A 15485-nucleotide genomic window follows, 5' to 3' on the forward strand; every position below is an offset into this window, starting at 1 on the left:
AGTTCATTAACCCATGAACACTACCTCATTACTTGTGCACTACTTCTTAATCTTTTATTGTATATTTTTTATTGTAATGTATAGTATATTTTCAGTATTGCTCTGTATACCTGCCACCTCAAAACAACAAATTTCATGAAATACCAAAGTATTTGGTATATATAATTACGTAATATAACTATAATATTGTGCAAAAGTTTTAGGTACTCTAGCTATATATACACAGAGTGGTGCTAGAAAGTTTGTGAACCCTGTAGAATTTTCTCTATTTCTGAATAAGTATGACCTAAAATGTGATCAGACCTTCACGTGAGTCCTGAAAATAAGATAAGGAGAACCCAATGAAATAAATAACACAAAATCATTAAACTGTACTTGTTAATTTATTTGTTGAGAAAAATTATTCAATATTACAGGTATTTGTTGGAGAAAGAATGTGAACCTTTGCTTTCAGTAACTGGTGTGACCCCTTGTACAGCAATAACTTCAACTAAATGTTTCTGGTAACTGTTGAATAGTCCTGCACATCATCTTTGAGGAATTTTATGTCATTCCCCCTTACAAAACTGCTTCAACTCTGGGATGTTCATGGGCTCCCTTGCATAAACTGCTTGCTTCAGGTTCTTTCACAACATTTCTATAGGATTAAGGTCAAGATTTGACTCGGCCATTCCAAAATATAAGTTTTCTTCTTTTTAAACCATTATGTTGTCGATTTACTCTTGTCTTTCAGATCATTGTCTTGTTGCATCATCCAACTTCTATATCAACTTCTATCAAGCTTCAGGTGACAGGCTGCTACCCTAACATTCTCCTGTAAAATGTCTTTATACAATTTTGAATTAATTGTTTCCTCAAGCTGCCCAGGCCCTAAGGCAGCAAAGCAGCCCCAAACCATGAGGTTCCTTTCACCATGCTTCACAGCTAGGATGAGGTTTTGCTGTTGGTGTGCAGTGTCCTCTTCCCTCCAAACATAGCAATGTGCATTTCCAGCAAAAAATTCAACTTTTGTTTCACCTGTGCACAGAAAATTGTCCCGGAAGCATTGTAGAACATCCAGGTGGTCTTTTGCAAACTTGAGATGTGCAGCAATGCTTTTGTTTTGGAGAGCAGTGGTTTTCTCCATGATGTCCTTCCATGAATACCATTCATGTTCAGCGATTTTCTTATAGTGGACACATGAACAGATTTCTGCAGGTCTTTTGCTGTTACACTTGGGTTCTTTTTCACCTCCTTCAGCATTGCACATTGAGCTCCTGGTCTGATCTTTGCAGGATGCCCACTCCTACGGAGAGTAGTACCAGTATTGGGTTTCTTCCATCTGTAGACAATTTCTTTTACTGTGGACTAATGAATACTCAGGTCTCTAGAAATGATTTTGTAGCCTTTTCCAGCTTCATGCATGTCTATAATTCTGCTAAGGTCCTCTGAAAGTTGCTTTGATTGAGGCATGGTGTACATAAACAGATCTTTCTTGAGAAGAGCAGGCTCTGTCAGTAACCTGATTTTGTGTGTCTTTTTTATAGGGCAGGGTACATCTACAACCCACATCTCCAATCTCATCTCATTGATTGGAACACCTGACTCTAAATAACTTTTGTAGAAGGCATTACCCCAGAGGTTCACATACTTTTCCCAACAAATACATATAATATTGGATCATTTTTCTCAAAAAATAAATGAACAAGTATAATTTTTTTATATTATTTGTAATGTGCCACAAAAAAGACAAATAAATTTCATGACATATGTGAGTGATGATAAACCTGATTCTGATACGGGTCTCTATTGTGGACTGGAAGAGGGAAGAGGACAGGGAGAGGGGAGAGAGAGGGAAGCACCAGAGATACATTCTCTAATGATCAATAAAACAATTGTTTGGAATCAAATGATCTTGCCTGATGTCTCAGGGCTGCATTTGGCTACCCCCCTCTACTCCAGCCACTCCTTCTCTGCCACCTGTCCCACACCCCTCCCACAGCACACCACCCTCGCCATTCACAACATCCTTTGCTCCTGCCTGATTTACAAACTCGCTTTCTGTACCACATTGAAAAATACAGCACTGTACAAAAGTCTTAGGCTCCCTAGCTATATACTTGCATATGTGCTGAAAACTTTTGTAAGGTACTGTTTGAATATATATTTCAGGTTTCTTATTGTAATCAATAGTATATTTTATGTATCATGCTGTACTGCTACGACAAAACAACAAATTTCATGACACATGCCATTGATAGCAAACCTGATTCTGATTCTGATTCCGGAAATACATCGTTTGCATCAATGGCCAACACAGACCCAGGATGCACCTGGAGAAGCCCACAAGAGTCGCCGAGCTTCCGGCATCAACATAGCATAGCATAGCACCTTACAAATGCTTACCCCACCGTGGGAGGAAATCCACACGGTCACGGTGCGAAGGAGCAAACTCCTTCTTGAAAGCAGTGAGAATTAAATCCTCACACAAAAATACAACTGCAGATGCTGTGGATCAGAGAATACGTACCCAATGCTGGAAGAACTCAGAAGGTCAGGCAGCATCTGTGAGAAAAGAGTAGCCAACGTTTCAGGCCGAGACCCTTCATCAGGAATGGGGAGGAAGAGAGGGCCGAAGCCCAGTAATAGAGATAGGGGAGGGGGTAGGGCCTGGAGGTGCCAGGTGGAAAACCAATCCGAGGAAGGATAAAGGGGGGAGGGGATAAGCATGATAGAGGTAAAGGAGCTGAAAGTTGAAAGGGGAGAGAGGCAGAGAGGGACCTGGGATAGGGGAAGGGGGAGGGGGAGGGAATTACCGGAAATTGGAGAATTCAATGTTCATACCATCAGGCTGGAATTAAATCCTGATCAGTGATCACTGGTGCCATAATACTGTTCTGTTAACCACTGTGCTACTGTTGCAGCCCTGATCAGGAATATGTTTTATATCCTTTACAAGTAAAGGCCAAAATCCCATTAGTTGCCTTCTGTCTGGTATCAGGAGGAGGTCCAAGTGCCTGAAGACCCACACTCAACATTTTAGGAACAGCTTCTCACTTCCGCCTTCAAATTTCTGAATGGTGCATGAACCCGTGAACACTACCTCACTACTCCTCTTTTGCGCTATTTAATTATTTACTGCAACTTACAGTGATTTTTATATCTTATACTGTCATAAAACCATAAATTTCATGACATATCTCAGTGCGATAATTAAGCTGATTCAGATTCTTTGCTTGTTTCTGAACATCTCCCCAAGAGCTTATTGTGATATTGCCTTCAATGCTTTTTTTTCTGTAATTTGATACCGTCCTTCAGTTTCTCAATTGGCCACAGATAATGCATCATTCTCGCAGTGCTATTCTTCCACAGTGTAATATACCTTTGCTGAGGATTACAAAGCATCTCCTTAAAAATCTGCCACTGCCGATCCTCCGGTAATCTGTTTTCCATCTGACTCTGTTCTCCCTTCACCAGAATTGCCTTTATTTAAGCCATGAGCATTACTCTTGGTTCATACTTTCTTACAATCATGCTGGATTTGAAATTCTGCCATGCGATGATCATTTTGTCTTTGCCCAGGTGGAATCACAATCAGAATATCGCACTATATTCTGCATTCTGTTATTGTTTCACCTTGTGCCACCTATATGTACTGTTGTAATGAATTGATCTGTAGGGATGGTATGCAAGACAGGTTTGTCTCTGTCCCTTGTTACATGTGACAATAATAAAACCATTTATCATTTACCAGCCTTTATGAATCTGTAATAGCAGAAAATCTGGGGTTTCTCAGTAAGTCAGGCAATATCTGTGAAGACAAAACTGTTTAAGGGCCACAGATTGATCACCTCATTCAGTGGGAGGAATAGGCTTTAGGGTGAAGGTAAGAGAGAAGTGAAGACAAATGATTGAGTGGATGGCAGGCAAGTTGTGGGAGAAATTTAAAAAACCTGAAATAAAACATATTGGAATTCAAGGTTGCTGACTTACGTTCAATACGGAAGCAACCATGTTCAGGATCAAAATCAGAATCAGGTTAATTTTCACTGATATACAGTACTGTGCAAAAGGCTTAGGCCCATATACTGGATATATAACTAGGGTACAGACATTGACAGTTCTGAGATACTAAGCAAGGTCACTTGATTCCAAAAACTGGTTTATTGATCATTAAAGAAGACCTCTCTTATGCTTCCCACTCTCTCTCCTCTCCCTTTTCCCAACCATGATGCCCTTCTCTCTGCCCCCTTCCCACTCTCACTTCATGACAGAGAAGCCTATCAGGTTTATTATCACTCGTATACAGTATGTTATGAAATGCGTAATGCAGTGTAATGCATAAAATTGCAACAGTACTGTGTAAAAGTCTTGGGATCCCTGGGGGGGGGGGGGGGGGAGGTGTGTGTGTGTGTGTGCGTGTGTGTGAGTGTGTGTAAGACTTTTGTGCAGTACTATATATAAAATCAAATTAAATACGAATGTAGTGTAGGAATTATATATATTTTATATAACTTTATATTTACAGATATATGTGTGTGTGTGTGTGTGTGTGTGTGTGTGTGTATGTGTATGTATAGAAAATAAGCAGTACAAAAAGAGAGCAGAAAGAGTAAGAAGGAGTTCACGAGTTTGTTGTTTGTTCAGAAATGTAACGTGGAGGGGAAGAAGTTGTCCCTAAAATGCTGAGTGTGTGTTTTCAGGCTTCTGTACCTCTTCTGGATGCTAGTAATGAGAAGAGGGCATATCCTGTATGGTGGGGTCCTTAATGATGGACAAATGCCCCCTTTCTGAGGCATTTTATTTTGAAGATGTCCTCGATGCTGGGGAGCTCTTGCCCATGATTTCCCTGTATTTGACAAATAACACTAATCTTATCTTAGAAGTCTGGAAGTTTTAATAAAACTTCACAGCGTGAAATTGAGACTGTTAGATCTTGACTTCAACTGTTAAAAAACTGTTTGTGGGACCACATTCCTCTTTCTAACCATGACATTGGTCCCAATATGGACCGTGACTTTTGACTGTTTGCTAGATTGGTTCCAAAGGGCCATCAATCATCATCATTCTGTGCTGTGTCCTTATAAAGCCACGGGAGAAGGTGGTGGATAGTCATATGAGCATCTGGTGCATATCACAAGTTCTGCTTATGCAACCACTGATGCCAGGCAGACAATCTCTGGAGAATATTGATAATGGCTGCAGTCACCCATCTTGTAAAGACACTGTCTAGAAGAAGGCAATGACAAACTACTTCTATAGAAAAATTTGCCAAGAACAATCATGGTCATGTAGACAATGATTGCCCACATCCAAAGGATAGATTCCAGTAATCTTTCTGTGTATCTGAAGATAAACTTAACAAATCTGTGAGTACTTAATTTTCCCTCCTTGCTTACTTAAACATTAAAAGAGGCTTCTGCTATGTTTCAGTTCAATTTGCAATTCTTCAAAATAGATTGGGTCTAAAATTTATAATGAATCTGTTATTTTATTTAATATTCTAGTGTAACACTGCCAGGTTCAGGAACAATTATTACCCTGCAGCCATCTGGCTCCTGAACCAGTGTAGATAACTTCCTCACCACTACTCTGAACTGATTCTATGAGCTATAGACTTACTTAGACAATCTCTACAACTCATGTTCTCAGTATTACTCATTTATGATTTTTTAAATTGTCACATTGACTGTTCTTGTGTGTACTTCTTCAGTGATTGCATTGTTTTTCTTTGTTCCACTATGTGTGCCAGCAAGTAAATGAATCTCAAGGGTGTATATGGTGACGTAAATGTATATTTTGATAATAAATTTACTTTGAACTTTGTACTTTGAAAACTGTCAGGTCCTTCCAAGCACCATTAAGTTCTTCAGTGTGACTGTTTCAGTAAGACTATGGGGACAGTGGCCACAGCTGCAGTGTAAGTCAGATCTCTGGAGCTGTTTGTATAGAGTTTCAATGATTCCCTGTGAGAGCACGCGTTGATCCCAGATGCTCCAGTTTCCTCCCACATCCCAACGATATGCTGGGCATGAGGCCATTCACCCACTGTAACATATCTGGGAATATAGATTCATAGCTCCTTGAAAGTGGCATCACAAGTAGATTTGCCTCCATAAATATAGGCACTGAGCACAGGAGTAGGCATGTTATGTTAAAGATGTATAAGATGTTTGTGAGTTGTCTGTGCAAACGGTGGATGCAAGTTTGATTTCAAAGTTTCAGAGAAGTTTGGACAGGTACCTGGATGGGAGGCATATAAATGGTCTATTTTCCATGTGTAGACTGATGGGACTAGGCAGAGTAACAGTTCACGCTGGACTATATGAACAGCTGGTGCACATCACAAATCCTGGTTATGCAACTACTAACACCAAGCAATGTCTGAAGATTATTGATAATGCCGGGGGTAACCTATCTTGTAAAGCCATTGTCCAGACGAAGACAATGGCAACAAATGTATTGTATGGATCTATTTATTTTAGAGCAATGACAGACCCCCCCCACCCCCACCTTGGCACTATGTATTGATCTGTTGTCTACATTGCTCTCTCTATCTCTCTATGATGTGAATACACCAGTTAAAGCCATCTCCCGTGTGTGTGCTTTTATTTAATGTATATATAGTTGTGCACAGACACAGCAAATTGGTAATGAATACCACCCTAAATGTCTGAGAACATCATAAACTGCACTGACAGTTATGGGACAAAACAGCAAGAGTTAAACAGCACAAGAAAGCCAAAGGACATGTGAGTAATAGTGAAATACGCACTGAATTTGAAGTGAAAATAACATGGTGATGGCTTCAGTTGGAAAAGTTGACAAACTTGTTAGCAGTAATGAAGGTTGGGAGTCAAATATCAAGAGGGTTGAACTGTACTGTAATGTGAACAACGCAGAGGAGCAAAATAAAGTCCCTATGCTTCTTAGCTTAACAGGTACAAGGACATACAGTCTCTTATGCAACTTAGTAACCCCTGAAAAGCCAGCAAGCAAGATGCTCAATGAAACTGTTACAATTTTACAAAATCATTTGAACTCTAAACTGTTGGTAATAGCTGGGAGATTTAGATTTTACAAAAGGAACCAGTCAAAGGAGGAAGGCATTTCTGAATACATTGCAGAACTGTGCAAACTTTCCCAGTACTGTGATGTTAGAGATTAACTTTCTTATGCATTAAGGGTTAGGCTTATGTGTGTCATGCATAGTCAAAGCACTCAAAAGAGGCTACTATCTGAGGCTACGTCCACACTGCACTGGATAAATCCATAACCGAAGCTTTTTCTCTTCGTTTTTATCCTCCGTCCACACTAAAACGGCCTTTTCATCCCCCAAAACTGGAGCTTTTCAGAAACGCTTTCCAGGGTGGGTATTTTTGAAAATGCTGTTCAGGCAGATCAGTGTGGAAGGGGTAACCGGAGATTTCTGAGAACACTGTCAGACGGCAGCGTGCTATTTCATTGTTTTCTTGACCGCAACCTAACAATTTCAGAACAGACGGCAACGATACTGGTGCCAGAAGAGTTCGAAATTTACTCACCAAATATTTTGACCCATAACTTACTGAATAAATAAGTATACTCACATTGCCTTGTTTTCTGTCCTTGCTCATATGAAGGTGGTTTACCTATTTATGCAAGTACTTCTCTGACAATAGATGTGTAACAGCCTAATGTAACATTGTATGGAAATACAAGATAACACTGATGCAGACATGTTTTATACATTTAACAATATGCTTTATTAATGCAACAGAGTTAGTCAGTTTTTCAATGTTCGTCGTCAGCTGGGTCAATTTGTCTGTGAACTCCCTGTTGGTTGCCTCTGTACACCCCAGTATTTGGTTTTTTTTAAACTTTTAAGTTCTCCTGCACGAGAGCCAACAGCTGTCCATTGTTTTAAGTTTTTCTAGTCTGTAACTACACAAACGCGCACTTTTATGGCGAGATTCGACCCCAAACGTGTCACTTGTTTTCGGTAAATGTGTCCTGCGCATGCGCAGTAGGAGAAGATTCGCCGAAATCTCCGTTTCAATGTGGACAGAGATATTTTTTAAAACGCATAGTGTGAACGCCTATCATTTTTACGCGAAACCGGTGTTTTCAAAATTATGCGGTCCAGTGTGGATGTAGCCTGAAAGAGACTTAACCCTAGCATAGGCATTGACCATTGCAATACCGTTAGAGACTGCAGCAAAGGATGCAGCAGAACCACAGAAAAGGAGGTTAGAATGTGAAATGCACAAAATATCCCTGAATGGTGCAAAAAGCCAAAGATGCTATTGATGTGGTAAATCCTCCCATGAAAAAGTCTGCCGAAACTGTCACAGACAACGTCACAGAGAGAGACTGTGCAAGGCAGACAGAAAGCACAACTGAGTGAAAAGCCTCAAATGCAAAACTAGGCAAATATATAAAATTACCAAATGTAAAATAGAATCAGACAACATAGAGTCCAACTGTGGTGAACTGTCATGCCAAGAACTGCATAATATAACTGAAGCAAATCACAATAAAATCTAGATCACAACAGACATGTCTGGTGTAAAACTGAAAATGGAGCTGGATACAGGGTCAGGCCAGAGGTTGACAACATACTGTTTTCTAAGATACCGATAGAGAAGACCTCAGTGATGTTAAAGACTTACACAGGCTACAAAGTGCCTCCCAAAGGCCAACCAAAATTAAGTGTGATGCATGGAGACCAAACACAACAGGTAGAGATTTATGTTTTGAAAAGTGGAGGGCCAGGAGTTTTTGAACAAGAATGATTCAGAAATATCCTACTAGATTGGCACTCAATCAAAGGTCTCAGTGTGAGTCAACAGACAACAGCAGCTCAAATGGTAGCACTAACCAGAGACTGGCACAACTGCTTGATGTTAATGAGAAGATGTTTGAGAAGGGGATTGGTAAACTCAAAGGCATGAAGGCCAGAATTGAACTTGATGTAACAGCAACACCAAGATTACATAAAGTGCATCCAGTGCCTTACGCACTACGTCCTAAACTGGATGCTGAACTGCAGAGCTTGGAAGTGTCTGGCATTCTCTCCAAGGTTGAGCGGAGCGATTGGGCCATGCCCTATTGTCCTGGTGATCAAGATAGGGAAGGCTGGAGCTGTTTGTATATATGGGAATTTCAAGCTGAGCATCAACCCAGTGCTGCGTGCTGTGCAGTTTCCCCTGCCACGAATAGAAGGCATTTTTGCATCTTTGGCAGGCAGGGAGAGGTTTTCAAACATTGACTTTAATAAGTTTGCTTGCAAATGGAGATTAAGGAGTCAAGCAGGAAGTACCTCACAATTAGCACTCACAAGGGACTGTTCCAAGATAATCATCTCATCTTTGCTGTTGCATCAGCTCGAGCAATTTGTCAAAGAGCAACGGACCAGGTGCTCCAAGATAACCCAGTGACATAATGTTACCTTGATGACATCATCATGACCAGCAAGAATGAAGAAGAGCACCTCCAGAACATTGGTAAGTGCTTATCAGGCTGAGTGAACAAGGTCTGCGTGCAAAGAGGGAGAAATGTGAGTTTTTGAAGAATGACACATCATATTGTGGACATGTCATTGACGAGCATGGCTTACATAAATCACAAGAGAAGACTGAAGCAGTGCTACAGGCACCCAAACCGGAAAATGTGTCTCAACTCAGGTCAAACTTGGGCCTTGTAAACTCCTACCACCGGTTTCTCCCAAACATTGCTACAGTGCTGCATCCATTGAATGCACTATTACAGACAGGAGCAAAGTGGGAATGGTCAGACAGATGTGAAAAAGCATTCAAGGAAACAAAGAGAATAATAACAGCTGATAAACTACTCTCCCATTATGACTCATCGCTGCCCATCAGACTAGCGTGTGATGCATCCCCTCATGTCATTGGTACCGTTTTGTCACACATTATGAAATATGGATTTGAATGCCCAATTGCATTTGCTTCAAGATCACTGATGAGTGCACACTGCAACTATGCACAGATTGACCAAGAAGCCCTTCATCTGGGCAAATAGTGATTCTGCTGGGTTCTTCATGGACCCCATGTTTCTGATTGCTGTGGATGCTCATTCGAAGTGGCTGGAGGTTATACCAGTGAATTCAACCACCTCAACAAAGACTGCATCCTTCCTAAGGACTAGACCAGTCAATAGATGAGAACATTACAAACTAATACAAATCATGAGTGACAACAGACCATAATACATGTCAAAAGAATTCTGAATGTTCATGAAGAAAAATGGCATCAGACATTTCAAATCAGCTCATCACCACCCAGCAATGAATGGGTTACCTGAAAGGTTTATCCAAACCTTCCAGAAGTGCATTAAAGCAATGGACAAGGAGGATATTTCTCTACAGCACAAGGCAGACGACTTCCTTTTTGTTTATCAGAACTTTGTTCATGCGATGACAAATCAAACACCTGCAATGCTGTTCATAAGCAGGAGTCTGAGATCTCGTATAGACCTCCTGAAACCAGGCCTCTGGAGGGAAGTACAGGATAAGCAGCTTGACTTGTTGCCAAGTGAAGCAGCAAGGAGCTTTGAGATTGAACAGGATTACTGAGAAGACAAGTGGACGCCCGGTAGGATAGCTGCAAGAACTGGACCACTGATGTACACGGTGGATGCTGGAGATCAGACATGGAGATGTCATGTGGACCAGATACTGGATACTCAACTGAAGAACACACCTGAGTCAACAGCATCCAACAAGACTGACACATTACAGTCACCAGACTTACCTCTCAATGATGAGCAATGTGACACCGGAAACCGAGGATGTTGTCTTAGACAAGACACTTGCCAAACCTGACACCACTCCACAAGTCCAGAGGAGAGGAAGCGTAATGTATGGAACTATTTATTTTTGAGCAATGACTCCCAACCCCCAGCACTATGTATTGTTCTGTTGTCTGTGTATTCACTGTTGTTTATACATGTGCACAGTTCTCTCTCTCTTGCTGCAATGTGAATAAACCAGTTAAAGCCATCTCCCATGTGTGTGCTTTTATTTAATATATATGCAGTTGTGCACAGACACAGCAACAACAATCATGGTAAAGACCGTGATCGCTCACGTCATACCACACAGCACATGATGATAATGATGGTGATAACGTGAATAAATTAATAGATGGAGAGCTAGAGTGATCAATAGATAGATATACAGATAGGTGAAGGAATCAATTAACAAATGGATGGGGGTACATTACTGTACAAATTTCTTATGCACATATATATATAGGGTGCCTAAGACTTTTGCACTGTATTTATTAATGTGAAGCAGAGAGCAAGTTTATAAATCTGATGGGAGCAAAGGATGTTGGGAGTGGTGAGGATGGTGTGCTGTGTGGGACATGTGACAGAGGAGGAGTGCCAGGATCAGGGCATGCTCATCAGGTGACGAGGGTGCAGACACACCCAGCCCTGAGACACCAGGCAATGTCATTAGATTACCAACAATTGGTTTATTGATTATTACAGAATGTCTCTCTGGTGCTTCCCTCTCTCTCCCCTCTCCTTTCTCCTTGCCCCAACCACGATTCCTCTCTCCCTGTGCTCTTCCCACTCTCAGTCAACAAAAGAGACCCAGAGCAGAATCAGGGTTATCATCACTCACATATGTCATGGAATTTGTTTCCTTCTGCAGCAACAATACAGTGTAATACATAAAAGTACTACACTACTGTGCAAAGTCTTAGGCACCCTAGCTATATATATGTCCATAAGACTTTTGCACAGTACTTTAGATAGATAAGCGGAGAAGTGAATAAATAAATAGATAAGTAGTGCAAAGTACTCCAGGTTTGGGGGTTCATCTCTGGGCTAGTAACTCTGACAAGTAAAACAAAATTGTTACAAAATCCTTCTACATCTGAGTACGACAGTATTCCTGAGTCTCCACCTGGGACTTGCGTGACTGACAGTAGTGAAAACCCAGAGGAAGCTACAGCCACGAGGAAGGAAGCCCTGAACACCAACAGAGATGGAGGACTTCCATGCTGCCCTAAACTCAAGCGACATAACAGGCAAAAGAGAATAGAGAGAGTAGTGCAAATGTTGAAGGGTGAGGCAGCATTCATCAGTTCATAGATCATTTAGACCGGCAGAGGGGAAGAGGCTGTTCTGAAAATACTGAGTGTGGGATTTTAGGCTCCTGTACCTCCTCCCTGATCAGATTTGAATTCCATTTCCCTTGAGTCATACCTGCCTTCACTGGCATATCATGAGTGAATTTAAATTATTTTATGTATGCGCTCACAGATCACCTGGACATTAATCAAGATCAAGACTCTTTGTTCTTGTAGGCTGTGCAATACAGAAGGTTACAGCTGTTTAATCACTGGCCTTTGGTCTAACCTGCCACAGAGAAAGAATGTACTGCCCTCCCGAACCATTCATCGATTTCAGCGCTTGTAGTGAAAGGCAAACTACAAATATGTCACCCTTGGTACGTGTCAGCTCACTGCTGATTGGATGACTAACTTGGCACTAGTTACCCACAGTAAAATAAATTATCTGCAGAAAAATATACATTTCTTTCTGCCTCTGCCTTCACCTTTAGAGTCATCCTTCCCTACTTGTGTGAAATTTTGTTAGGAGATGACGATCACTTCCCTGGTGTGCAGATTCACCCAAAGACAATGAGGCAGGATGAGTATTTTGAATTTGATCTCTCTTTTGATTAATTAAAAGGAGTTTTGCTTCATTTGTTACACATACATTGAAATATACAATGAAATGTGTCATTTGTGTCAATGGCCAACACTGTCCAAACTTCTGACACCAACATAGCATGCCCACAGCTCACTAACGCTAACTAGTATATATTTGGAATGTGGGAGGAAACCAGAACACCTGGAGTAAACCATGTGATCATGGAGAGAATGTACGGTACTGTGCAGTCTTAGGTGCATATATGAATTTAGGATGCCTAAGACTTTTGCACACTACTGTAGTAAATCTATGTGTTGCTCTGTACTGCTGCCACAAAAAAAAATCATGACATATGTGAGTAATGATAAACCTGATTCTGCTCTAGGACTCTATTGTGGATGGAGAGTGGGAAGGGGTCACGGAGAGGGAAATTATGGTTGGGAAAGGGGAAAGGGAGAGGGGGAGGGAGCGGGAAGTACCCGACAGACAATCTGTAATGACAAACTAATTGTTTGGAATTGGATTACCTTGCCTGGTGTCTCAGGGCTGGGTGTGCCTGTACCTGTGCCAACCCCCACCTTTGGAACTTCTTTTCTGCCTCCTGTCCCATACCCCTCCCGTGGCACTCTACCCTCGCCATTCCCAGCATCCTTTGCTCCCACCAGATACACAAACTCGTTCTCCACTCCACATTGACCAATACCTTATATATGCTGAAGACTTTTGCACAATAGCGTACAAACTCCTTACAGACAGCACCAGGAATCAAACCTCGATTATTGGGACTGTAAAGCGATTGTGCTAACCACTTCGCTACTGTGCTGCCATGAATGTAAATGGATATGAACAAAATCATTAAAATATTAAATAAAAAGGAACAGGAAAATATATGCAACAGTTAAAGTTTCAAGATATATATTACCAAGCAAGTTAAAGGGGAACATGTATCCCTTTAGGGCAAATTACTCAGGAAAGGGTCTGTTCGTTAAATTAGTGCTTTGTATTTCATTTCACAGCTGAGGAAGAACTGAAAATATCGCTCATACAAAAAAGCTAGTCCTTAAATTTGATAAAAACAAAAATGTTTGCATTTCACACAACACAGGAGGAGGCCATTTGATCAGTCTGTCTGTGCCTGCTCATAAAGCAATTCAGCTCCTTCACTTAGTTTCCCTGAAGCCAACTTTATTTTACATTTCCGTTACCTCTCACTGATTCTGCAGTCACTCCTCTGCAATACTGTGCCAACTCTTAGGCACATATATATTGCTAAGGTGCCTAAGACACTTGCACAGTACTGTAGTAATTTTATGTATTGCACTGTACTGCTGCCACAAAAAATAACAAATTTCATCACAGATGTGAGTGATGATAAACCTGATTCTGATATGGGTCTCCCTTGTGGACTGAGAGTGGTAAGGGGGCAGGGAGAGAGGAATCATGGTTGAGGAAAAGGAGAAGGGAGAGGGGAGGGAGCGGGAAGCACCATAGAGATATTCTGTAATGATCAATAAACCAATTGTTTGGAATCAAATGACCTTGCCTGGTGTCTCGGAGCTGTGTGTGTCTGCACCCACAACAACCCCCGGCCCCGGTCCTCCTTCTTTGCCACCTGTTCCTCAACCCTCCTGTAGTTATCCACCCTCGCCATTCCCAACAACCTTTGCGCCTGCCAGATTTACAAACTCACTCTCCACTCCAGATTGGCAAATACTGCACTGTGAAAAAGTCTAAAGCACCCTTATTATATGTATATGTGCCTAAGACTTTTGCACAGTACTGTAGAGTCATAGAGTTATATATTACTACAACACAGCAACACACTCCTTGGCCAGCCAGAGGACTAGAATACAAAATCAGGGATGCAATATTGAGGCTTTATAAGGCATTGACCAAACTTCATTGGAGTCTTTAGTGGACATGCCCGTGAGGAAGCAGTACATTATCTATGTTAGTATACTTTCAGAATTATAATCAGGGCTATCATTTCCTTATTTTTTTTAAAAAAGTAGTCCTTTCTCAAGTATTGCTTGAAATTTAAAATTAACATCAACTCTACAACCGCAAAGGACACCCGACAAGATCTTACCGAAGGCTGATATGAACAAGCAACAAGTATGCCTGTTCATTGCTGTCATCTCTTTGCCTCTGGTTCTTTCAGGCTTGTCAGTGCATATGGGGCATGGATGTGGAGAGGATGTTTCCTATGGTGGAAGAGTCTAAAACCAGAAGACACAGCCTCAGAATAGAGGGATGTCCATTTAGAATGGAGATGAGAAGAAATTTATTTAGCCAGAGACCTGGTGAATCTGTGAAGGTCAAGCTTTTGGGTATATTTAATGCAGAGGTTGATAGATTCATGATTAATCAGAGATGAAAGGTTATGGGGAGAAGGCAGGAGATTGGGGATGAGAGGAAAAATGGCGGAGCAGACTCAATGAACCAAATAGCCTAATTCTGCTCCCATATCCTATGGTCTTATGGTCTTATAATGATATTGAATGTCAGGTTGGGCTTGTGGCCAGATGACTCATTCCTGCTCCTAATTTCTTTTGTCCTTGTGCTATACTTATCAGTTTCACAGACACTCCCAGTGTTTAGATTTCCAAAACAAACAGAAGAGCAATACTGCCAAGTTTTCGTCTTTGCCCAAGGCCACATTATCTTTTCATTTTTTTTGTTTGTGTTTCCTTTCCATCTTTATTGGCTTAGCTTCATCTCCCTTCATTTCCAGAGCAACCAGCCACCTGCTGGAAGAAATCAGCAGATTGAACAGCACCTGTGGGACAAAAGGAATTGTCAATGTTTTGGGTCAAAAGCCCGCATTAGGATGCAGA

This window comes from Hemitrygon akajei, chromosome 2 (genome assembly GCF_048418815.1).
Source record: "Hemitrygon akajei chromosome 2, sHemAka1.3, whole genome shotgun sequence".
NCBI lineage: Eukaryota > Metazoa > Chordata > Chondrichthyes > Myliobatiformes > Dasyatidae > Hemitrygon > Hemitrygon akajei.